The sequence below is a fragment of the Chiroxiphia lanceolata genome, chromosome 1 (assembly GCF_009829145.1).
Source record: "Chiroxiphia lanceolata isolate bChiLan1 chromosome 1, bChiLan1.pri, whole genome shotgun sequence".
In the NCBI taxonomy this organism is placed as follows: domain Eukaryota; kingdom Metazoa; phylum Chordata; class Aves; order Passeriformes; family Pipridae; genus Chiroxiphia; species Chiroxiphia lanceolata.
In genome coordinates, this window is record NC_045637.1 from 43,276,489 (window position 1) to 43,304,274 (window position 27,786).

A 27,786-nucleotide genomic window follows, 5' to 3' on the forward strand; every position below is an offset into this window, starting at 1 on the left:
CTGTGAGCTGCTTTAATCCTTAGTTTCCAGCTCAAGGAGAAGAGGGAAAAGCAGAAGGTCGAGGCAGCAGAAACAGCCGCCACCCAAATGGACGTGGAGGCTGCTCGAGGCAAAAGGGCACTATGTGTCACATAGTGAGGAATAATGAGGTCTACCTTCTCAGGGAGACCTTTCCCTGCTAGCAGCCAAGTATAACAGCGAGAGGTAATGGGGGCAGTAGGCAGCTGGAACCGAGAACTGAAGACACGTCATTCCTGTTCTGACAGAAATGCAAAATACCACAGGAAAAGCAGTTCACTGGGCAAATCAGCATTTCTACTAAAACAGTCTCTACTTCTAAAACAACCAAGACTCAAACACAGCAGCTGCCAACCCAGTCCATGGCTCTCCACCACTACAGAAGAGGAACCTGAAGTGAAAAACAACACTACTCTCAGCATGCTGAAAGGCACAGCTACACAGACTTCTGCTGGCATACCACTAGTCAAGAAGAAATGATAGAATTTACACCCATTAACATTTACATTTCATCCAAGAGTGATACATATCACAATTTTGTTGCCCAGTTAATGTACAATTTATCCATCCTCACCTGCAGATTAGAGGTATCATCAATTAGATCAGGCCTCACTGAAAAGAAATTTGAATTAAATCAATGAGAATTCCTGCACCCCTTGCTCTTTAGCAGGAACAGAGAAAAGCAATGCCATGAACAGCCAGGATTGTTTTCACTGTTAGGCCTACAATCACCAAGGAAAATTCAGAATTCATATTTGTGTCAGCATTTTCAAAAACATCCTTTGTGCTTGCATCATCCTTTCTGCAAATGGTTTCAAATGCAGCATCTTGCATCCTATAACCACTGAGGAACACAGCTCTCTTGTGAAAAACTTGCGCTGGTACCAGGCAGATTTGACATCTATTTAAGAAGTCTTGTGCTATTTTTCTAACATCTTGTATCACCATTCTGCTTTTCTTATAACTTCTCTCTAGTTATCTGGATTGGGTGGTTGTCTGTGCTGTATTCTCACATCACATCTGTAAAACAACATGTGTCTGTCACATCTACGGCCCCCATCTAAGGGCCCACAGCCAACGCTCTACTGAAATTTCCTGTGAAAGGACTTAAGCTTCTTGAGAGTCAGTTTCTCAGATAAAATGAGAAGGGTAACCCCAGAATTTGCAACAATACATCCTGCCTATAATTTCAGGTAAGTACATTTCACCTAAAATAGAAGTACTGAAGGAATACACAGACAGAGAAGAGGTTAAGGATTTAGTTGTTACTACCTGCTGATACAGCTATTTTATTGCACTTATTTAAGATGACCTGTAATACTGCTGTGAAGCATGTTACAAGTATACATTACAAAATATTTGCAGATGACACTAAGCTGGGGGGGAGTGTTGATCAGCTGGAAGGCAGGAGGGCTCTGCAGAGGGACCTGGATAGGTTGGAGAGTTGGGCTGATTCCAACGGGATGAGGTTCAACAAGGCCAAGCACCGGGTCCTGCACTTTGGCCACAACAACCCCCTGCAGTGCTACAGGCTGGGGACAGAGTGGCTGGAGAGCAGCCAGGCAGAAAGGGACCTGGGAGTTTGGATTGACAAGAAGCTGAACATGAGCCAGCAGTGTGCCCAGGTGGCCAAGAAGGCCAATGGCATCCTGGCCTGGATCAGGAACAGTGTGGCCAGCAGGACCAGGGAAGTGATTCTTCCCCTGGACTCAGTGCTGGTGAGGCCACACCTGGAGTTCTGTGTCCAGTTCTGGGCCCTCAGTTCAGGAAGGACATTGAGGTGCTGGAGCAGGTCCAGAGGAGGGTAACTAGGCTGGTGAAGGGACTCAAGTACAAGTCCTATGAGGAGAGGCTGAGGGAGCTGGGGCTGTTCAGCCTGGAGGAGGCTCAGGGGAGACCTCATCACTCTCTACAACTACCTGAAAGGAGGTTGTAGCCAGGTGGGGGTTGGGGTCTTTTCCCAGGCAACTCTCAGCAAGACAAGAGGGCATGGTCTCAAGTTGTGCCAGGGGAGGTTTAGGTTAGATTTTAGAAAGAATTTCTTTACAGAGAGGGTGATCAGACATTGGAATGGGCTGCCCAGGGAAGTAGTGGACTCTCCGTCCCTGGAGATTTTTAAAAAGAGACTGGATGTGGCACTTAGCACCATGGTCTAGTAACCGCAGTGGTAGTGGATCAAGGGTTGGACTTGATGATCTCAGAGGTCCCTTCCAACCCAGCTGATTCTATGATTCTATGATTCTAAATGAGGTATTCAGATTATGGAAAAAAAAATGTTCATTTTTGTTTCTTAATGGAACGTGTATAACAAATATACTAGATTTCCTAACTATAGGACAGTGGTCACTTACAGCAGTGTAGTTTATTATATACAATGCTCTGCCAGCATACCTGTCTTGACATAGGCATTAAAGAACAGAAAGCACAAACAAACCTCATGTCTGAGCCTTCAATGCCATCTTAAGAAACAGACAATTTTACAGACAGCTTGTTATTTCTGCCATATTGCAGACTCAGAAAAACATCAACAAGTAACTTTTCATTATGTTCTGAACCCCCATCAGATGGTCATATTAATTCAGGACCAACATCATGCCCATTAGCACAACCCATTCATTCACAGCAGCCACAGCCACCATTAGCAAGAGACTCTGGGACAGACCTTGGGTGATTCAATCCCCTAAGGAGATTTCCCTTTGGTTTATTTAATGACATTGCATTTCCCTTTCCAAATCCTAAGGAAAACTCTATTTTCTCCTTTAGTCTACATCTATCAAAAGGCTGGTATTTCAGTGTTTCACACTCAAAGGAGTGTTGTGAGTTTAAACCTTTTCAGAATTAATTGCATTCCTCATGTCCATCAGAAGAGATTTCTTGAAAAAATAATTTAGGCCAATAAACTGATATTCTGCTTTAATTCTGTTTGAACAGAATGGGCAAGAAAGGAGGTGAGAGTCAGGGTTATTTTCTGTCATGTGTAATAGAAAGAAAGACAATTCATGGGACAAAGGATCCAAATTGGTGCAAATCAAGCTTCTTTCAGCTTGCACACAAGAGCATCAACAGTACTGTACAAGAACCCTAATACTAGGCTAGCCTAGAATACTAATATATATATATATATAATATATATATTTTTATATAGAAAACTAATACTGAGCCAGCTTTCCTCTTTAATACTTGTGAGGTATTGTTATTGAGAATCAAAAATAAAAGAATGATAAAAATACAGAATTAGCCAGAGAGCAAACACACTGCAGGAAGATGCTATTCCTCTTCCACATCTAGAGCACCCCTAGTCCTGCAAGCTCAGGACACACGACACTTAAAAGACGTGGGAGACAGAAAGCTGTGGGAAGGCAAGTCATAAGGTTATTCCTTGTACTTGCCAAAGAAAATGTCACCACATCTACTGTTTGCCACAAAGAGCTGAGGATGAGGGTCAAATGTCAGCCTGGGGGGTAGAAACTGGCAGCCAAGAAAGAAGAGGTGGGCAGATGCCTGTGGGGTCTGCCATGAGAAAAAAAAAAGCATCTTACAAACCTGTTCACTACAAGTCCCACATTCATAACTGTTTCCAAATGGAAGGCTGTGAAAAGCCAAAGCAAACATTCTCAATTCTTTTTGAACCCATCACACAATATAGGAAAAATATGTGCATTTTATGGTTTGAGGGCACAACCTTTTAATTATGTGTTTGCATTGTCATGTCCAAGACCTTTTTTCTCCTCAAAAATTAATATTTCCTCAAGCAATGCAGCTATTTATCTTGGATGAACATGAATTGAAACAGAATCTGCCTCTGCAGAGAGAGGGACAGAAGAGTTAGAACATGACACCTAGGGGAATCCAGAACACACTGCAACACAATCCTCATCATTTTTCCAGTGCCTTTTCAACTCAATTTCCTCCAGTTCTCTTAAGAGTTTCCAGCTATTGTTTTGCATATGCTGTATGTGCACGACCACAGAGGCACTTTGAAAACAGAGTACAAGTGCAGGTAATGGGGCAGGTAGGGAGAAACTGAAGCAAATAAAATGCAGGAATTTTCTCTGTACTAGAGCTGAATGAAAAGCAGTTCTGTCATCCAAGACCAGCAAGTGTTCTGGCACATAATCACCTCTCACTTCTCTGTGATAAAGCTCAGCCTCATGATCTAAGGAAGATGTCAATCAACTGCTTTTGCCACTAACAACTTATAGGTGCAGAAAGAATGCAAAGTAATGGTTTACAAATGATATTTAAATTAAAATATATTGAGCCATTGCAAGAAAATTCAGGCCTACTTTGGAAAAGACATTACATTTAGTCATAATTGGGGCTCTCAAAAAACTTATATCTAGTGTTCAAGCATCGACTTTCCCCCCCTTCAAGTCTTACAGACTTGAAGACCAACAATTGGCCAACAATTCATACAGTAACTTCCAAAAGATGCATAATACCAAGGACAGAAGCAGAAATACCAGAGTCCATTTTTACTTAATGGATAAGTAAATGTTAAAGCATCAAGAAGATACTGAAGGAGGACTGTTTCCATAACCAATCTAAATATTATTTCACAACAGAGAAGTTCTTATGAACATACACCACCTTTCAAGATAGAACGTAAAATAAAAAAAGAACCACACACAAAAAAACCCCCAACCAACCAACCAAAACAACAACAAAAAAAAACTTCCTAAGCAATTTACACAACCTACCACTAACATGGACCCAACTTGGCGTGAATGCCAATAAACAGCTACTTAATCAAACACTGTGCAACAGTGTACTAGAAGGGAAAATCCAGGCTTAGTCACTCCGTGTGAATTCTGACATCTGCAAAGATTTTAATGAGATACTTTTGGGCAAAGCCAGGTGGGTAGCCAAGTCTGGGTTTAGTCATGGGTGAAATTTCCACACACACTAATACTCACAGGCCTTGAATGTCCTGCCGTGGAAGAATGAAAACTTCCCCCTTGTGACCTCAACTTCACTTCTCTGTTGACTAAGCTGAATTGCAGCTGTGCCTTACAACTCTCCATCCCCAGGTGTTGCAATCAAGGAGAGCAAAGAACATCCTCTCTAAGAGTATTATGTGCAAATACTTTAGCTTCCAGAAGTTTGCCTGGAAAGTACTGTAGTGCAGACTCAAGATGCTCTGTTACAAGAGGAGGGGACCAGGAAACAGAAATATTAAATGTGTTCCAAATGAATTTCAAAATTTTGAAATCTATGAGGCATAACTTGACCAGAGAGACCCGTGAGGCTTTTCATTAGATCACTTGCCTATACTACTGTAAGTCCTTCACTTACTCCATCCAGAAACCCATATTCAACCCCAGCATTAATAGGTACATTGTACAAGGCCCTCATACCTCATGGAAGTCAATGCACAAGGCAAGCAGTGTGATCTACTATTTGTTTCTAATCCAGAAGAAACATTCCTTTTCTTGTTTGTAAACCACTGATGGCATTATCATTTCTGTAACCTCAAAAAAATTAAAAATAGGAGAAAGAATTTCTCAGTCAAAGTGTTATTTTCAAACTTACACTTCACAGGTAAAAGTTCCAAAAAAACCCCAAAACAAAACAAAAAAACCTTTTCAGGCAAGCTTGAAACAGACAGGCCAATAATTTATTTCTCTCTGGTTCAGTGTGCGTGGGACAGTGGTGTTTTATTTAGCTGCAGCAGCAAATGCTCAATTCAACCTTGGCTACAAAAATACCTGAAAACTCAACATACTTACCATTATCACAGTGATGGAGATGGTAAGTCTTGACACTCCACTGAAAAAGGAGGCAGCTCCAATGGCAGTAAAGAAATCTGGATCAATCCACACTCCATGTTCATTGGTTTGAACACCAAAAATAGAAACAAGGATCAATCCCATTATCCTGCCATACAAAGCTCCTGTATACATGTACACATGAAGAAGAGCAATCCTCTTGGCAGTTTCCTATAAATGCTTCTAATATTCTGCTGATCCCAGATTAATTTTGTCAACTTCTGTAGAGACTCCGTCCCCACAACCTTCCTTAGTATGGGCATTTACTTAGCACCAATCAGCTATCACAAAGCTGCCAGATTTACCATACTTTGAAGGAAAAAAGACTAACGGTATGTCTGTCTCAATGTCCTTCAAAGCCAAATGAGGACTGACCTTATAGCAATAGCAATAGTCAAAACTATAGGTCACTGATACACAATGGGCTATTTCAGTTTATAAGGCCACACTTCCAGAGCTCCAGCCACATATAATTTCTTAAAATTAAGTCTATCTGCACTCCATAAACCTGGCAAGTAAAATCTTACAGCCATGTAACAAATGGGCAAAAAGGAGTAATAGGTATTAATGATCTGCCCTAAACCAACCAGGAATGAAGCTGTGAAGAGAACTCAGGAGTCTTCAAACCAACCAACACTGTAGAGCTAAACCAAAATGTAGCACAGTTGTGCAGGTAATTGCTGATGTAATACACAAAATTTCATTTTATATGCAAGGAATTAAATATACATATTCAAGTGTCAGACACTTTCCAGAAATGGTGAATTACTATTATTTATACAATAGCCATATACATGATATATATTATCTGATTTTTTTTTTTTGATTGTGCATGGGGGAATTACCTCAAACGGTAGAGTGCTCACTTAGCATGCAAAAGGTAGCGGGATCTATGCCCGCATTCTCCAGTGTGATTTTGATGTAGGTACTGGGGAATGAGAGGCTGGAAAGCAGTGCCATGGAAAGGGACCTGGGGATCCTGGTTAATGGCAAGTTGAATATGAGTCAGCAGCCAGGAGGGCCAACCATGTCTGGGGGGGCATCAGGCAAAGCGTTGACAGCTGGTCAAGGGAGGGGATTGTCCTGCTCTGCTCTGCTCTGCACTGGTTTGGCCTCACCTTGAATATTGTGTGTAGTTTTGGGCACTACAAGATAAGAAAGATATTAAGCCATTAGAGTGTGTCTGAAGGAGGGCAACAAAGATGGTGAAGGGCCTTGAGGGGAAGCTGTATGAGGAGCAGCTGAGGTCACTTGGTCTGTTCAGCCTGGAGAAGAGGAGACTGAGGGGAGACCTCATTGCAGTTACAGCTTCCTTGTGAGGGGAAGAGGAGGGAAGGCACTGATCTTTTCTCTGTGGTGACCAGTGACAGGACCTGAGGGAATGGCGGCCTGAAGCTGTGTCAGGGGAGTTTTAGGTCAGATAGTAGAAAAGGGTTTTTCAGCCAGCAGGTGGTTGGACCCTGGGACAGGCTCAGTAGGAAAGTGGTCATGGCACCAAACTTGTCGGAGTTCAAGAAGCATTTGGACAATGCTCTCAGGCACATGGTGTGATTCTTGGTGTGATGCAGGGCCAGGAGGTGGACTTTGATGATCTTAGTGGATCCCCTCCAGTTCAGGATATTCTGTGACTCTATGATTTGAGAAGGATTGTCTTGCACCAATACACAACTTTTTCCAATTTATTCATACAATGGACCCATTTGATTGATTGATGCAGTTCTGGAATTGTTTTTAAAACTATATACAGTTCTACAATGGTTACAAAAATTAGGTTATCAGTTAAGAAACATGGGTGCTGGCAGATAGATTTGACCATATCTATTCAGCCAAGAATCCCATGTTTCAACAAACACTACATATTAAAAATTGACTTAGACAACATTTTGGGGAGGGCAGGAAGTGAATACACAGGGATAGGGCAATGGCAGAAAGCTGAGCACACAACTAATTCTTTTTAGACTTTTTTTCAGTATTTGAATTGCATTATGCACTCTTCAGCCATGACTCCTTGCTTGCTGAACATTAAGCCTCTCAGCATTACTGTAAGAACCTTGCTCTACTCTACAACAGCTTTCTAAAAACTACAACAAAAGACCCAACTGTAGTTTTCTCCAAAGTCTAGGGTGTTGATTTTCAAGATTAAGGTTCAGGCTATTACGTGCATAAGAAACAGATGAAGAGTCTGGATCTGAACCCGTATTTCTACAGTTACAGAGATGGAGCCAGAAACTGAGGCTCCTTCTGGGTCCCCAAAGGATTCAAATACTCTATACTTGGAAAGTCCACAGTTCTGGCTATGGTCCTTGCACAGCTATTCTCAGACTATATTTCTTCATTCTTTTCCACAATTTTAGCATCTCTCTCCAAGCAAACCATCCTATTCTACCTATACAGCCTCCTCCAAGCACTCATAGCTTTGCTATTGCCAAGCTTTCAACCTGCAGTTCAGACTGTTACTACTCAACACAGGCCTTTTGTAGAGGAAGCGCAAACCAGGATGGGTGGAGCTTACAGCACAGGAATAATCAGGCCACTGGCAACTGCAGAACCTGCCATTCAACAGCTAAGGATGAAATAAAATGCCAAAGCAGTGCACAGGGATATGTATCCAAATTTTTCATGAGTCCCATGTTCAAAAAGATATGTGATCCCTTACTTCCCATTTTCAACTGGAAGTGCAGCAGCTGCAACACAGACAAAGACGTGCAGAGATACAAAATATTAAAAGGTTCCTTTACAAAAATGCAGTTTGTAGTAGTTCTCATTTGCCTAAACTTTATTAAAAAAGCAGAGTTTGCATGACAGCTTCAGCATCTGGGGCACTTCCAGGAAAACAAGGAATATATGTTCTCTCCAGTCTGGTTCTGTGTGATGTTAATCCTGATCTAAATAAAGAGAAACTACAGCCATTTAAGCCAAAGAAAAGCAACAGTACTACTTCAGCAGGGCTCTTTCCCCATTCCTTTCAGAGGCAGTAACTCAGGATCTTCCCAGCACATTTGGCTCAAATATGGAACTTAGTTCTGATATGTCAGAAGGGAGCACTGCATTACTTTAAAGAAAACCTGTGTTATGAGCAAATATACCTTGATATTGCCTGAAGTTATTTCACTTTCTTCCCAGGTATCAATCACTTAGCTCCCCTTACCTTGACTGAAGGTTTGATTAGAATATCTGACTTCATCTGGACCAATCCATGTGCTTCAGGAACAGCTATATTCTGAAATTTCCCTCTTGAGCTGATTTATGCTTAAACATTAAAAACAAACAAAAGAATTATTATGGATGAATATAACTTACCTTACTGCCTGTCCAGAATGTATCTACTAGAAATACATCTTACACAAGAAGCCACCTTTCCCTTATATTTCCCAATTAAGTTGTTTTGTTAACTAATAAATCTAGTTTACTAGATCAGTTTATTAATTATTCTACTAATCTATCTGGTTTATTAATGCTTATATTCCTCTACATAAACTTCCTCATGCCAAAACTCAAAATTCCCCAAACAAGGAATCACTTTACGCTGCCTAAACCCAGAAAATAAGGGGAAAAAATTATTAAAATGCACAACCTGGCCTTGATCTCTTTCTCCACACAACATTGTATCTCTATAAAACAGGATTATCTGACCAAAAATGAAGCATTGCTGACAGTAAACACTTTGGTGGGTAAGCTCAGCATTCCAAGCTGATAGAAGCATTTGTAGTTAGAAAGCTTTGCACTGGAGAGCGCCATGGAGAGCTGGAAGGACTTAGAGGTCTCCTCTTTCACAGCAGCACAGGCTATACTCAAACCACACCTAAAAGATGTTTGTCCAACATGTTCTTAAAGCTCTCCTTTGGTAAATACTGGCACCAGTTATTTCAACATTTTGCAACATAGACTGCCGGTTATCATGCTGACCACAACCAGCATTTCTGTACAGCACTACTATTCCTGGACACTTTCTCAATCTCTGTCATCTGGAACAATTGAACTCTCCAAGCAGGTATGACTTCCTTCTTCCAGTTTGGAAAGCCTCCAGCATGTTTCGGACATCACCACAACCTAAACAGTAAAAATATAAACTCTGTTCCTGGAACAAAGAGCAGGAGATCTCTGTTATTTGACCCACCTGATTCCCACTCAGAACTACAAGGAAAACTTAAAATGCAGCCAACATCTAGTGCTTAAAAATTTCTTCCAGACCCCAGATTGGCAACAAAAGGGACATAAGATACTTCCCAATCTTGTATTAGCTTTTTACATTATTCCAACCACTCAAACAAGAATATATTCCAAATTCATAATAGTCAATAAAAAAATAAAAACCTGATTACTCTGTCCTGCTTTAGAAGTCATATGACTGTGTAACTCACTTATATCAAAGATTCAAGTTCTATACATATGTCTTTGCTACCAGTAAAGAATTGTATACACAAAAAACAGTACAACTGAGAAGCAATTTGAAGCTTGCAGCAATGCCAAAATAACAGAGAGAGAAACAACAGAAGAAAGGTTGTTTTACAATTAAAGTACAAATGGTTGAGCAAGAAGAACAAAACACAGCGAATGGAGGTGTAGGACTTGTTTACACATGGGGTTTTGTACCACTAACTCTTTCTGTTCGAAATCAGTATATTTAGTAGAGACAGATTTCTCCCTGGTGGAGGACTGCACTGCCACACTGCAGGAATGCATATGCAGTACTGAGACTTGCTGATGGAAGAAGCCCACTGCTTCTCTACCTCCTTCTCTTGCCTTCCCATGACCTCTTAATCCTCCTTCTCCAAGGAATCCAAGTGCTTCTCCAAGTGCTACAAAACACTACTGAAAGAACTGTTCAGTATACATGTATGAGGATAAACTATGATAGAAGTGCTGTCATACTGGCATAGCCATATACAGACCCATCTGGAGATGCAGGTCTTTTACTATCACAGTTTAAGAGCAAAACCATACACTTGACTGAGTTGGATCACTACAAAAGATAAAATTCAGTATCTTACAATTATTTTTTTTGGTTATATAATTCTTATTGGATCTCTTAAAGTAGCAAGGGTGCTTATTACTAATCTGTTGGATCTCAAGAGGGTAATGATATTTATCTGCTTCTGGAGCACTGACTATTTCACATCATGCTGAGATGAGCCAAATCTAAATGATCCTAACCAAAGTCTTACAACTGCAATCATAATTCCCTTTTTCAGTTCCTAAGAACAGAAGAATAGTGAACAAGCTTCTTTTCCACATTTAGTCTTACTACAAACTTATTAGAGACATTGTCACTACTTTCAGCATGTGCATGGCCTTACAAAACCCAGAACAATTTGCTGCTTAATTCCTTTTCAGATCTATCCATTTTCAACAGGATATACTCTTTATAACTTGTAGGCACACCAAATAATAAATTGGCACTGAGACCATTCAGCCTCTAGGCTGCATCAGCATGACTATTTTTGATTCAGAAACAGAAAAAAAGCGCCATGAAATTATCGTGGTTTCAGATGTTTTTCCTTCAGAGCAAAAATAGTTTTGTTTTGAAAAATAACATTTTGCTAGCATTTAGTCCTTAAAATAAAAAAGGATGTCAGGGTGAGGAAAAAGGCTCTTCCCACAACAATCCAAATAGGCATAGACAACAAGTCCTGGTACCAAGTGACAAAGTTTGCTTTTATAAAGAATATGTAAATACATAATCTAGCAAACAATACTGAATCAGGTATTGCAAGTCAAATAACAGGCTAGAATTGGTGGCAAGCATGGGAAAGCATGTCTGCTTTCTAGATACTTAAATAAGCTGTTAAGAGTCCAATCACCAATGGCAAGTTATTCAGTATTTAAAGTTTGTTTTAAGCAACATATAAATGACGTTGTCCCCTTGGAAGGAGGAGTTCATAAATTTTCCAGATTTATGAATTTGTAAAACTACAAGTTGGTAGTGACGACTGTGAAATCAAGCTGTCATTTAACCTCAGTCTGAGCAATTCTTTTTCTACTTCCTCTGGATTCCTCATACATATTTTTCAAGAAAGATACTTGTACTGCAAAACCTGGATCAGATTCAAGGAGCTCTTCAACAATATAACCTACAAAATCCTTAGCCATTCAGTCATATATTCCCTACCTGTTTATTAACCCAGTATTTGCCATTTTAAGTCCCGGGATTACAGTTTCCACTGTAGCCCCTGATGGGTTGGTTGCCTATTCATGTTCCTACAGAGAGGACTCAGCCAATAGCAGCCAACAGGAGCTGAGAATAACAAAGGTTTTTCACCAGCTTCCAGTTCCAGTTTTCCAGTTCAAGAACAGCTTGTCTCCTATAGGCTAATATACCTATCTAAAAGGCCTATAAACCTTTAAAAGCAAAATCAGGATTCTAAATTGAAAAAGTGCTCATGTGATACATACAGCCATTTTTTCAGGCTCTTTTCATTTTTTAGCTCCCTTTTGTTTCTTTCTTTCTTTCTCTTTTTTTTTTTTCCTTTAATTTGACATAATAGAAAATGCCTCTCACTGGAGAAGTTTAAGTGTGATTAAATTTCAATGATTAAAAGATAAGTATGTCTTTTGTCTCTACATGAATTCATCTTAAACACTCCGCTCTGACACACCTTTGGCTATTTTCCATCCCAAATCCTTGTAACAGCTAATTGGAAGAAACAGTTAATAACTGTATTCACATATATATGCTCATAGTGATCCTCCCCACTTACATTTCTGAGTTGTTTCTCATCTGGTAGCTTCTCACAACAGGAATGAAAGAAAAGAAATATAGTAAATACACTGTAACAGTGTATGCCATACATACCTGCAGGCATTATGAGATGTAAACTACTCTGAGATGTAAAAACAGACAAAAAAAAAAAGTGTCTAAACCAACTAATGCCAGCAGTTACCACAAGGACTCTGTCCTTTTGTCTTGCTCATGTGTCCCAAAAGATCACCCTTTGCTCATAAGCAGTGAGTAAGCCTAGATTCATTCAGTCTAATTTCAGGGACTCAGCTATTGCAACCGGATAATCAGTTTCTGACTCTGTGGCCATCAGAGACCCCCCGCACCTCCAGAAGGACTTGAAGCATGTGGAATCCTCTACAATGGACAGTCTCCCCACCATGCCCCCACGGCAGGCAGTGGAAACACAGCCAGACAGAGTTCCTTGCAGGCTGCTGGCCCCTGACTGCAACTTGAGCACAGCAAGGGCTCAGGATCTGTGTCTTTCATTAAGGACCTGTTTTTCTGGTTGGTACTTAAAATTATGCTGTGTGTCAGAAACGGTCCACTGTTTCAATTTAAATTCCTCCCTACTCATGCAGATTTGAAGTCCCTGGTCAGTATGAACAGCAAATACTTGTTTCTACCTTGCCAACTTATTACTTCTCTTCTCTCATAGGGAAGATGTTATGAAAGGACTAATATTTAGTTAATCAATGGAAAGAAGTTCCTAGACATCCTAGCAGTACTAGACAGCTATAAAGCCTAAAGTTGATTAGATGCTACACAGTAGAGACATAGACATTGCAATCCAAATGGGTGAAGACACTTTATCAGGTCCTTCTAGTTTTCCACATATCCATTTTGAAGGAAGCATGAATGAAACCAAAAACATTTGAAATAGAGCACAGCAGAAGGTGTTTTCAATGGCCACTTTGCATTCACCAAAAGCAAAGGGAATTTTTTCATGAGATGACTACATTTCAGTGATGCTTATTTTTCAATGCAACATAGTTCAATATAACATAGTTATATTTCATTAAAAACTAATGTTCATTTCTTTATCTTAATTGAGGTTAATTTACATTTCTGTATAAATGAAGATATGCCCAAAGTTTAAAAAAAAAAATAAAATTTTAGAATATATTTAAGAAGACATCTGGAGAAAAAGTACTGGAACACACAACCGTAGTAGTAATATATTTTCCAAGCACAAAGTTTCATGCACTCTGTGGATCACTATAAAACAGCTCAAATAGCACATTTATAGAAACTTTCAAGCTGAGATTCATCTCTGTGCAGTTGTGATGAATTGTCAGACAATTCTACCTCAAGCCTTTGTTTCCCTGTATCTCAAAGATTATAAGCTTATGGGCAGAACACATCTACATCAGATAGATGTAACTGGGAGTAGTTCAGCCTTCACAAAGCTCAGGTCAGGTTTTATTTCTGAAAACTTGACTCTGGGACAGTTCAAACCCAGGTCAATTTTTTGCCAAAGCTTCGAAGTCCAAAGGGAGCTAGGAGGACAGCTAGCCTGGAGCCAGTGGCTACATATTTAAAGCAGTAGCCTATCTTCACAGCTAGGTAGAAAAGAAAATAATCCTCTCAAGTATCCTTCTAAAGTTTTGACAGCTTATATATTAAGTATATATGCATATATTCTTAAATTGTCCACCCTGCCCATGGAAACACTGAGCTTTTGGAACAGAAGCATTAGTCAACGTGATTAAAAAAAATAGAGAAGAAAGATAGCTCTGCCAGATTCTTGGCAAAACATTATCTACATCGTGATTTCCTCACAGAGAGAAAGGTGATGAACTGAGGAGAAGCAAATAAAGGCCAAGGAGCAGAAGGGCACTTAGGAAGACAGCTTTGTCTAATCTATGGGCTGAAGATTAGATATTCAATTCCAGTCAAAGGAATGGTACTCCGGGTTATGTTGTGGGTGTGGAAGATACCATGATGGGTTCTTTCCAAGTTTAAATGCAAACTGGTTTAAACAAGATTATTTTTGGTTAAAGTCACTGTGACATCGTTTCTTTCAGTTGCTTGATTATGTGAGTTTATTTTTTTAAAAAAAGTATAGTTCTCTCAGATCAAACAGTTTCTTTCCTGCCTTCCTCTGCCAAGTTATAATAAAATAAGGACTGTGACCTGAGTAGGATCTTCTAGAGCTAAGAAAAAAGGAAAAACAGTCTGAATAAGAGTTCATGCTACAAAGTTAAGGTAAAAAAGCAGTATTAAAAAAAAATACAGGATTAAGGCAAAAATATATAAACAGAAGAGCTCTTGTAAGCACTACAGCCCTACAAAACACATGCTGTTCTCCCAGTTTCAGGTATGATCTGGCAAGGTGCTAATGGCCCCATGAACTTTTGGAGTCAGTAAGACACCACTCTTAAACAACATAAAATAACTCTTAGGAGGTGCTTTCTTTATATCTGACACTAAATCTTTGCTAGCTGATCTTACATTTAATCCTATAGTGTCTTCTAACATACTGGCTCTTACTGGCTTCTGTTGATGCATGTTTTGGTTTTCATTCCAAAGAGTAATGAGTGGTTTTTACATGCTTAAGCAGTTTAGCAACGTCTTTGTAATGTACGATGAGAAAGCCAAAGCTTTCCCAATAGTAGGGGAAACAGCTGTCAAACACAGCACTCCAGTTCCAAACTGTTAAAATAAAAATTGTTACAAACCCGACCTCTTGTAAACAGAGGTACTTTGGAAACCATGGCTTTTCTACAGGACTAATGGGAGTCACACGTGGGACTCTGCTCCTCGTCCTGCTGGTTTGAAAACTGGATTTGGGTTAGGATGTCTCTTTGCAGTGTTCAACAGCACAAAGCCACAAACTCTTTGCAAGACCTGGGATTAAAGCTGTAGCACAATGCAAGAAGGCTGGTCAGAGGAAAGGTTCTCCCTGGAGCCGAGAAATCCTATTTTTCCTACAGTCCTTACTCACTCCTTCAAACATGGAAACAAAAAGCTTGAAGTTAGCTTCCTTGGGGTGTCTTGTCTCAGCAGATGCTGAGCCAACACAGCTGCCAACATCCTGCCGCTAAGAGGAGCTGAAATTCAGCTGTCATCGACAGCCACAGGCATGCTCCAGCACAGTCCTTTCACCAGGATCCCTCCTTCTTCTTTTCTTCCTACCTGAGGTCAGATTTCACCTCTGATGTGCCAACAGAGAACCCAACAAGTAGGTTGCTGTTCTGAGCAAGGAGCAGGACTAGGCAGAGGAGGAGGCAGACTGCCAGAGCACACACAGAACTCTTCCGACCCTATGTATAGAGAGGCAAACCAATGGGAAGACTGTGGAGAGCTTACAGAGACTTAGCCATGTGCCTCGACCTATGGTTATTTACACTTTTAGCTACAACAGTTTCCCCTCTCATATTTAAAATACTAATTGTTTTCTTCCCAGTATCATCCATGCTGTTAATGCAAGTCAAGATGATTGCCTTTCCCTGAAACTTACATCTTTTTGCTGGCTTGGAGTAGAAGCTGCTGAAGGAATGCCTGGGGCTGACAGGAGGAGAGCATATACATGGCCAACTCACTGGTTTACAGTCGAGCAGCCCTCTCTCCAGGAGAGAGGGAAGAGAAAGTACACAACAGTATTTACAGAAAATATATGTGAATACATAATACACAGTGGCAAGTCTGCCTAAAAGAGGGCAGAAGAAAGGGGCTTCAGTGTGTATCAGTTTCGCTAAAGACAGGTCCTCTCAACACTTCAAAGGATCAGAAAACTCCTCAGAAGCACTTCATCAAAAATACTGGAAATAAAGGAAACTTATGACAACCAGGTATTCACTGGAAAAACTTGCAGAGAAGCTCAAATTCGCACAATTTACTAAAAGTGCAGTAGAAAAGTTCTGAAGGTTTCCTTCCTTCAAATTTAATCATAGGATGGTTTGCACTGAAAGGGACCTTTAAGATCATCTAATTCCAATACCTCTGCCATGGGCAGGGACACCTTCCACTAAACAAGGTTGTTCAAAGTCCCATCCAACTTGACCTTGAACACTTCCAGGGATGGTGAGTCCACAACTTCTCTGGGCAACCTGGCCCTACGACCTTCACAGTAAAGAATTTCTTCCTAATATCTAATTTAAACCTACTCTCTTTCAGTTTGAAGCCACTCTCACTTGTCCTATTACTAAATGCTCTTGTGAAAGTCCCTCTCCAGGCTTCCTGCAGGTCTTCTTTAGGTACTGGAAAGCTACAAGTTCTCCTCAGAGCCTTCTCATCTCCACGCTGAACAATCCCAACTCTCTCAGCCTGTCTTTACAGGACTATTAAGTTCACAATGTTCTTCATAACAAAATACTTAAGTTATAACCAAAGCGTAAAATTGAAAAGTATGAAAATGATAAAAATATAGGAACCTTCTCTGTAAGATAAAACATAGGCAGGTATTCTTCCCAAGAATGCCAAGGCAGTAGAAGGATTAAAAAATATGTTTATTTCAGATGCGAGGACCATTTCTCAATGATGCTGTGCCGCTGGCCTCCAGGGAAAAAAGGCAATGCTCTGCCTTCTCTAAGCCTTTTGTATCTTCTTTCTCTCCTCCCCCACCCCCTCTGGCCCGAGGAGGCCCTAAATACGTCTGCAAACATGTTATCTCTGTGCATACCCAGGAGAGAGAGAGCTTGCTCATAGCTTCTCCCTGGGACTTCCTCTGAAATGCAGAAGGAAGGGGAAAAAAAAAAAATCTAACCCATTTGAGAACGCATTTTGCAGTCTTCCTAAGTGAAACCAGTTCTAGCTTTGTGTTAGAAATTCTTCCTAAATTGCACCTATCCCTTATATTTTGCCTATACCCTTCTTCTTCCAATGGCTTGACCCTCCCCAAAGCCATACAACACTAAACAGAAACTCCAAAGCCTAGATATAAAGTGGCCCCATCATGTTTTATCAGGACATTTGAGCCTTCCATAGACTGCAAATAAATGGAAAAGCACACCAACATAACTGCTACATATCACTAAGCTGATGTAGTATCATCAGAGTGAAACAGCAGTGAGGTAAAATAATTCAAGCATGAAAACCAAACTAAAACAAACAAACAAAAAATATCTTCTCCATTCTCATATAACCACCAATATTAAATACACATATGTATTTTGGAAATCTCTATGTTTGCTGTACTTTGTTGCAATTATCAAGTACCAGCAGGTGAGATTCACTTTTCAATCCAGCAATTTATGACCTACATTAGCCACTGTAAATATTGTAGAATCAAGAGAAACATTTTATTTACTTACTAGGATAAGCACAGCCTCCAACAGCTTGCTTGTTTTTCTAGGGGATAATTTTGGAATTGAATTAAAGAACAGCATACGTATTTTATTAACCTTTATATTTAGGGAAACAAAGAAAGCTCCTAGAAGACCTCCAAACACATCAAGAAGGATGGTCAGAATGAAGGCCAAGATGTTCATGTCCAGTAAGTTCTTAACCTGAGTCAAAGAAAGGAGAAAAAATGTCCTGACCATCCTGCCAGTGACATGAACTATTGTACCCTCTCTCACAAAACCCGATACCTCAGAGTAATTTCTATACAGGAAATAAATCTCTCCTTGTGGTTTAGGTAATTCAGCTAATTAATTTGAAGCTGATCCCTTCTTGCACACCTCACAGGAGTGGAAGCAAGCAGGTGTGCATTGGTGTTGGCAGACATAGCAGAAACCTCTGTGATGTACTTCACTTACCACTAGCACTCAGCACTCAAGTTACATCCAAATAACATGACATGATGGCCTTAATGAGCACTTTCATGAACCCGAGCTTTGCTGAATGTTCACTTATTAAGTGTCAACTTGCATCCATGTACATTGAGATAATTTATAAGTAAATTTATATAAGTAAAACTGTGGAAATTGATGCCGAGCTAGAACAACTTGCAGAACAACAAATCACAAGCACAGAACATAATCTGGCAGCTGTAATAGTAATTGAATTTTCTGCTTGACTCCTCAACAAGCAGCAAGGATGAAAGCAATATCATGTTTTAATTTTATCTTCCAGCCAACAAAAAGGGGTCAACAGGTTGGTGGCAATCTATTAAAAGCTGTGAGGATATTATTTCCCTAGCCCAAGCTTAGGGTTACACAGCTTTTTGTTATGATTAGGATCTGGACAAAGTAAGAGATCATAAAATGCATAAAAATCTACATGGCAAGAAGCAGGAAGGGCACATGTCAAGGGTTGCCTGCAATAAAACCCCCTAAACTGGTATAATCTTGGGGGTAGGGGATAGAAGAAACTGTCAGGTGTCAGTCTGCCTTAAATTGCTTCACCTTGAGCTCCTCTTACTGTTCAAACTCTTTTTTCTTCTTCCTTCTCTTCTTCTTGAACCTTAATCTTATTCTTGGTCTTGCTACAGCTAGCCTACAGTTTAACAAATTCACCAGGTGTCTGTACTAAACACGGGTGGTATTTCCTGAGAGGAGAAATGCCAGGGTCAAAACCCACCCAGGCTTCAAGGGGTGGTTCACAGGGTGCTGCAAAAACTGGGTCTGGAAGAGGGAGAATCCCCGTAGCCATTCCTAGGCATCAGAAGATCGACACCTGCAGGCTACTCTTGCAGGGACTACAACAGGACTACAACAATCATATATGTAGGTACTCTGTGTACTAAGAAAAACATTAATAATGCTATTTTTAACAATAGCTGTAACAATATCCTTGTTTTTCCAAAGAACTTAAAGGGATCTAATGTTTAAGGTGTTGAAATTCCGAGAGAAGTAGCCTAATTTGAAGTAGAAAAACATCTGTTTTATTTACTGCAGCATCGAAATATCTTGCATTATATTCTTCCTAACTCCAATCCTTCACTAAAACTAAAAATAGACAATGTGATTTTATTATTTTTTCTCCCTACCTCCATTTTCCCAAATGAAAAGATATACTGAGTATTTGCTTTAAGGTAATATATGCATATTTCACTGCGTATGTGTGGCAATAAAAGTAAAGTCAAGACAGCCAGCATGTTCTACATGCTGGGAATGAAAGGTGGCACAGTATACTGTTTGTTTTTGTTGTAATATCAACCATGAGCTTTGGCCAGTCATCAAGAAAAAACTGGTATCTACAGTGCAAATTTCACCTTTAGAATTAATCCAATGGTCTAAGTAAAAATAAAGTGAAGTTTCCTGAAAATCTCATGCTCTGGAGTACAATAAAATCCCCCTGTAACATTATCCTAGGTAGAATGAAACTAAAAAAAAAAAAAATTTTTCTTGAGAAACATAACCCACAAGCTTTAAACTCAGAGTTTATCTACTGTAAACTGTGTTTGCTTAATGCCACAAAATATACAAGAAGCAAAATTTCCCCTGAGCCCCATGCCCAAATATTTCTGGTTATCTGTACCACATTGAGAGCCAAAAACTATTGAACCCTGCCAGAAGTTATGTTGTTAATAATTTTAGCTAACTTTTCCCTCTAAGATAGAAGGAAAGAGAATCCACTGCTCTTTCCAAAAAACATCCTGAACTGAGTGTTAAAAGAGCAATGCTTATTGTAAAATAGCAACTGAAGTGAATCCACTTTCCCCTGGGTGTGCAGCTGTTAATTACAAAACACTTTGGCTTCAGCAATGAATCTGGCTTCAGAATGCCTGACCTCTTTCCTGCCCACATAGTCTCACCTTTCTGCCACAAATTTTTATCTTCTTGGTGTGTAACTGCAGCTGTTTGGGGGCTACACTATGAGTTGGTCCACAAAAAGGATCTGGGCCGAAAACCCATGTCTTCTCTATTTTCCCCTGCTAAACTGGTGGTAAAGCAAATATTTCAGGGAGCATGTGTTGCAGTTTCTGGGGGGCCACTGCTGGCCGCTCTGTGAAGGTTTTCAGGGGTGGAATCACACCACCGCCACCCGTCCCTTGTGGCAAGGACAGGTGGCGGAGGTACTTAAGCCAGGAGACAGAGACCAGGTAGCACGCAGGGAATCCAGCAGCGAAGAAGAGCCTTTATTCAAATTTCCCGCAGCTTATAAAGGCTGCTGGGCCAAGGAAGGGATTGGTCATTTGGCTAGCCAATGCAAGGAGACAGTGTAATAACTATGGCAACACAGAAACCATTGGTAGAAAAGTGAGTTAACAACTTCCAAACCCCGGCAAGCACGCACACAAAAAATGTTGCCCAAGGTATAGCTACAGTGGAAAATGTCATAATCTTTTTAGTTTCTGCATTGCTAGAGATATACAAGCCAGAAGAAATTCAGAGATAACTGAAAGTGCTCAGGCAATTACCACAGGAAAAATTTATATAGCAGCAAAAAGTGGATTAGGATTCAGAATACCAGAGTTTATTTCTAGCTCTCTAATTGATCTCCAAGTCAAATACAAAGAAGAATATTTAGGCAACAAGAAGATAAGATCGTGATACTTGCACATCACTACTGAATATTGCTATCTTGCAATAAAAATGAGTGAAAGACATGATAATAAAAGCAACTACTTTCAGGTGGACATAAGGTAAAATCCAAAGATAAGGTTGTGTCATGCTGGAAGGAATAAGGCAAAGGTAGGTGAGGCTGAAGGTCACCTCCATTTTGCAATCAGGAACAAACAGTGATTACAGTTTTTCAAATGTTTAATCTGGAAGCACCAAGGAACAGGGGCACAGTACAGCACTGTCTGCAGCAACAGCTGAGAGCTTGATCCAGCCACAGAAGAGGACAGCCTATTTAAGAGCTTCTCTGCCTTTTCCTTTACTTTGAAGTATCCCTCCTCTATCCAGCACCAAGACAGAAAGTTATCTTAATAACCAATATGATTGGTTAATAAGCAAACAGGAGATGCTTTGTCTACTTACTCACTATAATTTAGAACAAAACAAATCTCTCTCATATTTAAGTGATTGCCAGATATAAAGTGTGAAGACATCCATATCCACTGATCTGATAACTGTACATATCCCAGCCTTTCCCCTTCTCAGTCCCCCTTTCCTGCTTCTCCCCCAACAATAACGCTGAAGGAGACAAGCCTAAACTCCTGCATCTATTTTCTCCCACATCCACACAATATGTACCCAAAACAGAATTCTTTTCTCTGCCTCAAAAAATTCAAAATGGCCCCCGTAAACAAAGCCATAGAGATAAGAGGACACTACACCTGTGGTGAAGGTGGCCATGAAGCAGCAGAATAAGCCTTGCCAGACCAGCCTTATGCCCTCTAACTAAGCCATCCTTCTCAAGGGAACAAGAGCCCACCAATGGGGGCATGAAATACCAAAGTTATGCCTGCTTCTGCAGCAGCCATAGTGGAACTGCATCTGCAACAGGTAGAAGAGTCAAAATTTGGGTAACAGAGGTAAAAAAGAGAAAAAAAAAAAACCATAACCATAATTTCCTGTCAAAGATGGGTTTACGTGGCTGAATTTAAACACAGGATGGTTTATTATAGGGTCATTAAAGTGCCTTGCATCTCTACGACATGAGTTCAGACGTGTCTTGACCTCTGACTTTGACAAAATCTCAACCCTGTAACATGATTTGGGGACCACTGTGCCATGACAGTGAGCTGCTGAACTAGCACCGACCATACTAAGGCCAGGAAGATGTAGCACTTCACATCCTGCAACAGTGCAGTCACAGGAGTGAAACACTGCAGTGAAAAAAGGTAAGAAAGCTTACGATTCACTAGAGAATAGGAGTACATCCCTGGAGCCTGCAGGCTCAACATGCTGCCTCAATTTATAAATGTCTGATAAATCCGCAGGGAACACTATACCTTGTCTCCCTCTCTGTAAAGATATGGAGCCCACATATGCCCCAACTTCTGTTGCTGTAAACAGCACAAGGAGTTCTTGTGGAGATCTGCACTATGAGCCACTGCCAGTAAAGAAAAAAAGGAGGAAAAAGAAGGAGAAAAAAGAGGGGGGAAAATAATTACACTATTATAAAAAGGCACTACAGAACAATCTTCCTTTATACATCTGTATTATATATTTTCCCATACACAACATAATTTGCTTTCCAAAACACCTATTTCATTCTATTAAAACAACATCCTGAATCAGACAAATGTTACCTTTTTAATGGAGGACACAGTGTACAAAACAGAGGGAGGGATTAAGAAAGAGGAAATAAAATTATGCTTGAATTCTGTCTTAGAAAAATAGAATCAAGACCAGCCATCGCAGGAGTTACTGGAGTAATGCTGATACACCTAATGCACTAATCAATAGTGCTCACAAGCTTATAAACCTTGTATCCTCTGGATGTGCTACCTGAGACCTCAGGGGTAATTTATAGACATGCCGAGCACTCAGTACTAACTGAAGTCAACAAGGATACAGAACATTTGAACCTACTTTAACACCAAAAGACACTAGGGGAGTGGGAGTATGTCATCCTGGTCTTTGTAAAGAAGTGAGGTCTCAGACTGAAATTTGTCTCTGCTGCTCACCAACAACCCTCTCTGTGAAGGGGACATCCATACAACCTGTCTCTCCCAGGATGGTTCCTGACTGTAAGCTAATGCTTCTTTCTAATTATACTGTAACTGCATTCTGCACAGAAAAACAAACATTTTCTATACTTTTCTGACTGCAATTGCTGATTTCTTCCATGAGTAACATTTTGTTTAATCAACACATGGCAGATTTATTTAAATGACTGATCTTAAAAGCCTAAAGGCAAGGGAGATCTCACATCATCCCTTTGGTGCTTTTTGATTTCCTTTTAAGCTACAGATAGTTCACAAGTGACTGTTCATTTGAATTCTTTCTATTTCTTTAGAAAATTAACACTCAGGAGTCTTTCTTTTTACCTTTACTTTAAAAAAATAAACAACATTGTATAGAGTTTTATATGTCAACATGACAAAAAATACCATCCAGATGACATAAACTGGTTGCAGTTTCTTTTTCTGGAAACTAATCCCATTAATTTCAGTAGAATTGTTCACAAGAGAGCGTTTATCAGCATTATCTCACAGATATGCATGAGCAAAAAAGAGCCAGACTAAAAAAGTGTCACAAACAATTTACTTTTTCAAAACTTGAAAAATAAAGCAAGGCCCACTCATGCACATTGTGCAACTCCCATCATCTCTTTTTTCCTGGGACAGCATCATTAATTTAAGGGTAAAGTCCACGTGTAAAAATCTTTCATTTTTCTCCCTCCTTATACAACCCAGAAGGCAATGGGGGAAAAAAAGTCTTCTGTATTAATGTATTAAACAACCTGTGAACTTTGTTTTAATTAAAGAACTCTTGTTTAATTAATCAACTTTCTTTTGATTAGAGTGGGTGGCTTTTTCCCTATTCCAAACTGACAAAGAGCAGAAAGATTTAAAGATTGCAAGTGCAGCATCTCTGTTTCCCTTCCAGATGCAATGGGCTCACTGATGACTCACCAGACACTCTGGGACACCGAAGACATGTGGCAGGGCAGCCCTTGTGGAGCCCCACAGCTCTGCCTAACACTTACTTATCAGCTGAATTCTGAAACCTGGTGAAGATCGGGAGGTAGATGCCAAGGGTGTCCGACAGCAGCTGGCTCAGGGCCACAAACCAGGAGAGCACAAAAAGTGATGTCATACAATTGAAGGCACTCTTTGGTAAATCATTCATAAATCAGATGCAGCTAAAGGCAGAGGAGGACAGGGCCTTAGCCTGCGTGCAGCAGCAGAGCTAGATTGGTTTCAACAGATTTAAACATGGAATATGCTGAGCATGTCTTTTAAATATGCGAAGTACTGTTGACATAAAGGAGGAAACTACTAAAGACGTTCAGATTCCTGACTCAGAGACTTAAATCTCTCTTCTGCAAGAGGTATTATGATGATAGTCCCTGAAATGCCTTTGAATGTTAATGTCTGCCCAAGTGTGGTGACATATCAGACTACAGCTTATCACTTCAATCATCTGTTCCCAGGTTAATGACCATAGCAGCCAGAACAGCCCTACTGCTAACAAAAGATGTGTAATGATTTAAATATTACAGTGTGTTCCCAGGCAGCACTTCAAACCGCATTTAAATGGGGTAAAAAAAATCCAAAGCCTTAGTGAAATGAAAAATCTATTTATTGTATAATCTTGGAAGACTTTTCTACAAGACTTAAATTTGGAGCCTTTATAAATTTCTCAGAGGCTTTTAGCAACTTACGTGTGTTTATGTTTAATAAAAATGGTGGAGGGTTCCAACTAAATTAAATTAAACTAGCTCTTAATTCCTATGTTTTGAAAAGGCATCACGTTGATACTGTGATGACTTTATTCACGGAAAAATGATTCAGCTCTTTGGCTCATGCATCACTGTTACCAACCCAGCACAAAGGAAAAAAAGAAATCACAGCTGCAGTCTCTGAGCTCCCAGAGACAAATGTCTGAAAGCAAAGAAAACAAAAGAAACCAAAAGGGAGAGATAAACCTTGTTAAGCATTGTCTAGAAGGTTTGTGGCCACCGCTGACTAACCATGCGCTCCTATTTTTGAACATCTGAGTCATCCTCTAGGGCGCTACACCTCTGTGCAAATAAATAAATAAATATAAACCCACTGAGCAACAGAAAATGTGAATGGATGGTCAGGAGAATAGCTTTGGTCAGGGTGGTGAAGAGGGAGAGAACAAACCTCAAGGATGAATACTTTCCAAAACCAAAACAGTTCAGAAATAAAACAGTAAAACAGCCAACAAACAGTCTACATCCTATTAGCAGAGATCAATTTTACCATCTCTACTCAAGATATGGTTCCAAATAGGTAATAAAGTGCAGCAGGATTCTCCTCTAAATGATGAATAAAGGAAATTACAAAAAAGCCCAAAATCTGGCTTGCAGTTTCCAAGTTTGGTTATACTGTAGCACAGCAAATTTTAAGATCTGCTCTGACCTGAAGAGCTGGAATGGGCAACTCTCCTCTGCCCCCTCACAAGGCCCAGACCACAACAGGGTGATGGGATTCTCTTCCTTTGTACATAAGAAGGCATAAAAACATTATCCTTCAAAAGACTATAAAGTCTACTTTTCCCCATATAGAAACCTAGTATTACATTACTGCATGAACAACAAGCAGCTTCAACCCAACTTGCAATCTGCCACCTGCAGAGCAGCACCTGGTTCCTGCGGTTGCCCTCAGCTGGCATTGGTGTCTGCTGTGTTTGCAAGCTGGAAATACAGACCCCAGAGGCCTGGCTGTCCATCACTGCATGCCTTGCACAGCCACTTACAGCACTTCTGCAGGTGTATGCAAAACTATTGCAGCCGTTGCATGTAGCCACTTGAGACTGGTTACAAACTTTGCACAGTTAAAAGCAGTCACACGAGATGTAAAGCAACCAGCAGGCCACAGCTGTGGGACAGATGGCTTTTCAGAAACAAAACTGACTGCAGTTGTCCAGATAACTGCTTGCTGAGCATCACGGGGAATTGTGCTTAAAAAGATTGTGTTAAACAGATGTTGAATAGAAGTGCCATTCAAACACCAATAATTTCTGGCAAGCCAGATGATGAACATGCTGAGCAAAAGGACTACAAAGGAAAAAAAATATTTAAAAAAGAAGACAGAAATAGAATCAACAATTATTAGATGTCGATGTGTTAGATGCATCTATGGACAGTTTTGTAGTCTGGTCCTCCCCTTGCTCTGTTCACAAAAAAACTTCCCAGAATTAACAGTCAGCATAGGTACACATATAACTTCTGGCTATGCACAAAAATTCAAGCTCCCCACAGTGTTGCTACACTGTTGAGGGTAATGAGAGAGGAAAACAACTGACAAGGGCCTCTCTCCCAGACCCAGAACCCTGCCAGCCCTCCATGATGCCTGAAGCCAACTAGACTCTTATCTTGGCACAAACTGTCTAAAAGGCAGGGTGTATGTGTGAACTTGTGTGATCTGTTCAGTCAGTTCAGACTTTGGAAAGCTTAAACCTGGTTAGTTATTGTATGTATAACAGCAAACTCTGTTTTCCTGTTGCTGAATTTCAGGGTAAGTCCAGTACATTCGCTTTTTCTCTCACCTATGCTGTTAATTGCCTGTCTATAATTAAATTGAACACAGTAGGATAGTAAATGACAGAACAGCTCAAATGTTTTAGCCTTGCTGCCTCATTAAAGTACTAAACTGAGCTACATGCAATATCCACGTAGTACAGCTAAATGAACAATCTAAACCCAACAGGAACTTTTATATGGACTAATGGTCTTTGGCTTAGACCCCTTCCAAACACTTGAGTTTTCATGAGTTACACCAGCTGCCACTTATATTTATTTTATAAACACCACATGCCAAGTGTAAATTGCATCGCCACCACCGCTGATTTCACCCCAGACACCTTTATACAAGTCATGGGTGGTGGAATCCAGCTTTAGGCTGAAGTCCAAGAAAGACCTTTCCAATGGGGTTGTATAACTGATGGGGGAGGGAATGGAGGGGTGTGTTAAATAAAATACTGAATCAACTAGTATATGGAAGAGCAAAATATTCAGTTTATCACAGTGTTATTGATTTGTTGCATAGGAGATCTAACGCTCACCAGCACTGAGCCTGAAGAGAGAACCACCAAGGCCAGCCCTGACCAAAGCACACACAGCCAGGTCACGTGGGTGGACAAATAGATTACTACATCAGCACTCACAGACCAGGTCCTGCTTTTCATTCATCTTTTGTTCCACAAATTTCTGCAGGAAGAAGGTGTACGATAGGGAAAAAAATCAAAACAAGCAGCACAGGCTCTTTAGAAGGATGGGAGTGAGTAAGGGTGAGGTGAATGACGACTTTCAGAGTCAAGTAATTTATTTTTTTTCCAGGATTTCTTGCCCATCTCTAAAAACATTATAAAGGATACATTGTTACTCACCAAGACCTTTTTCAAGTCAAAAGCAGAGTTCAAGGACCTTAAGAACACACACAAGAAAACAGAACGAATTTTGCCTGAATGGAGGCTTCAAAGTCTTACATCAGTAATAACCTTCATGAATTTGCAGCTATATTCTGTAGACAGAATATACGTGAGTGAGCTCTTTCCTGCTTTATTTTAGGATATTTCTCATACTGGGCATTCTAACATTCAAAAAACATGTCCTGGTCATCCTGAGTTTTCGGTTGGTTTGTTTGTTTGTGTTTGGGCTGACCGCAGCGGTGCTGTCTCCAGAACTCCTCAACTCCCACATACTTCACTGTGATAATTGCGGGTGCAGTTCAAGCACATCCCTTGCATTTCTGAGGTCACAGTGTCATACCCAGACACCGCAGCCTTCCCAGCAGCATCTGCCATCAAGTGTTTTGTAAATGCATTGTGCAGCACAGCCAAACAGCAAAGTAAAGTGCGCAAAAAA

General features: G+C 40.2%; 1 pseudogene; it reads right to left on the minus strand.

The window, feature by feature from the left end:
- The window catches only part of LOC116782771, a 78,656-nt pseudogene that overhangs the window by 45,578 nt on the left and 5,292 nt on the right, over positions 1-27,786 (minus strand).